This window comes from Macrobrachium rosenbergii, chromosome 31, assembly GCF_040412425.1.
Source record: "Macrobrachium rosenbergii isolate ZJJX-2024 chromosome 31, ASM4041242v1, whole genome shotgun sequence".
In the NCBI taxonomy this organism is placed as follows: Eukaryota; Metazoa; Arthropoda; class Malacostraca; order Decapoda; family Palaemonidae; genus Macrobrachium; species Macrobrachium rosenbergii.
The window spans coordinates 19,312,884-19,315,662 of record NC_089771.1 but is presented as its reverse complement, the minus strand read 5'-3'; positions in this window follow the sequence as shown (position 1 = coordinate 19,315,662).

The window sequence follows — 2,779 nt, the reverse complement described above, 5'->3', positions numbered from 1 at the left end:
TGCGAAAGTCAGTTTTCTATGGACAGTAAATTTAAATTCTAAGTTTTCTCTAACGCCTAGCGCGTTTAGGAAACAAAATGTTTGTTATTCGTCTCCCATTCTATTCTGAATTTGATGCTTGGTACCAGGTTGATTAATTTAGATGAAAATTCATTAAAGTTAACACGACTAGGATTCCAGAGGGTATAAGTATCGTCTACATATCTCAACCAAATAAGTTCCAAGGGTTTCATGAGATTTCCTATCACCGTCTTAAAATATTCCATATGTAAATTAGAGGATTTTTGGTAAAATGTTCTTCAGAAAGATAATGCACTGTTCCACAAACAGTTCTTCTAATTTAATATTTCTCATTGCATTTACGATATATATATATATATATATATATATATATATATATATATATATATATATATATATATATATATTTATATATACATACATACATACATACATACACACACACACAAAACACACACGCACACACACACACACACACACACACACACACATATATATATATATATATATATATATATATATATATATATATCCCACTGAAATACTCAAGAGGCTTAAGTACCAACGGCGTCTGGTATTTCTTGGTGGTCACCCAACCAAGAACCGGTCAGATACAACGCTGCTTAACTTCGCTTTGTGATAAAGGAATGTCGCCTTGAAATAATATAGTGCTGAATCTGCCAAAACATCATCTTAATCTGGTTCTAGAGGAAATTTACACATGCGAACATATGTACACACACACACACACACACACACACACACACACACACATATATATATATATATATATATATATATATATATATATATAGAGAGAGAGAGAGAGAGAGAGAGAGAGAGAGAGAGAGAGAGAGAGAGAGAGAGAGAGAGAGAGAGAATTTAACAAATGTTTGTACGCATACACCGCGCACTTTCGTGTGATTACATATAACAAATAATCAGATATCATAACCTACAATTGTTTTTGCATGACTGCGTTATGCCTGTTAGTACATTATACTGTGTATATATGTATATATATGCATATATATATAACTTTATATAATTAAAAACAAAATTAATCAATTATACTATACCATGATCAAAGAGTACTTCAAAATACTGAAGTAGTACCTACTTATGTAAAGGAATTGAATTGAAAGAATGGAAACGATAATAACAGACTAAAATAGCTGTCATAATTAATGACACCTGTATTTGAGAACTGCAATAATCTTATATATATATATATATATATATATATATATATATATATATATATATATATATATATATATATATATATATATATATATATGTGTGTGTGTGTGTGTGTGTGTGTGTGTGTGTGTAAAAATATACATATGTACAGTATATATATCTATTATATATATATATATATGTATATATACATCAAGCATTTCTCCCACTTCCGTTGGAAGACCTCTTTAAGCCTATCTCTAAATGATAAAAAAAAGAGACGATCTAAATGTTAGCACAGAAGATCGGTTTAACAAAAACACGATCGTTCTAACGGTTTTCCCGCCAAGGAAAACCATTCGCCAAAGGCTCGGAGAGAGAGAGGGAAGGGGGGAGACCCAGTCCAAGCCGTCATACGGTTAGCGGTTAATTTAAATAGCCATTACTTATGCACATAAGAAAGTCTCCCAGCTTTCTTTAGACCCTGGTTCTCGCGCGCTCCCTCTCCCTTCCTCTCCCCTCCCCCCCTCTCTCTACCCTCTCCCTAGGGCCCTCCTACCCCACCTCGCCCCAATGCCTACCACCCAACAGCATCCTCAAGCTTCGAAATTATAATAACAACACGCACGTGGTGATGGGAGCAAAAAATTCATTTTGAATTTCTGAATTTGATTTGCATGCCGAGTGAAGGCACCCGGCGGGCGTGGAAGGGTTCACGCGCGTTCATACAGAGCGTCACACGCGCGCACGCGCTATGCTAATATTTAACAGTTGACGGTACGCATATCTTGTACGTGCACAAATACATTTAAATGGAAGCATGTATAAATTTAAACCAACACTTCTTCATTTGTTCGCTAGCCATATACAGTACTTCCTCGTGAAAAGTTCTGTACATGATGGAGATTAGTATATAGCCTATCCTATCAACTATCTCTCGTTTGTATTATTATTATCATTTCCGAGTTTATTAATTACCAAGCGGTATTCTACAACAGGCTTTCTTAATATCTCATGCTTTTTTGTTATGATGCTGAAGAATTCTGCACGTGGGGAAAAAAGCGAAAATTTATGTGGCTGCAATTACAAATATACTTATGCATAAATAACCAAGGGTCTTTTAACCACTTCATATCAATCATTATCTCAAGCTTCTCAAAGCATTTACATTCCTATATTTATCTACTCTTTGAGTTTATAGTGAATGTGATAAGGATTATTTATCGAATGAATCTCTCAGGTTACCTTTTACACAGTGTTCCATGTCCGATCCCCCTCATGTCCGGTTCTTCTCTCAAAAGATTCATAGGAGTTTACGTCGCTCTTGACATATTATCCAGTGTTTCTTAACCTGGGGGGGCCGTCAGCAATTTCCAGGGGAGGCGCGAGACCTAGGGAAAATTTTAAATTCTCTAATTATATTCGTTATTCTCTTAACAATCGTGAGGAACTAATATTCAGAAGTTTATATAAAAATTTCAAACTTATCGCCTTATAATGTCAGTTTCCTATAGTCTAGATAAACTCGTTGAGCCTACCATGTTTTGTAATTATTTACCTCCCTCCCCATCCCTCG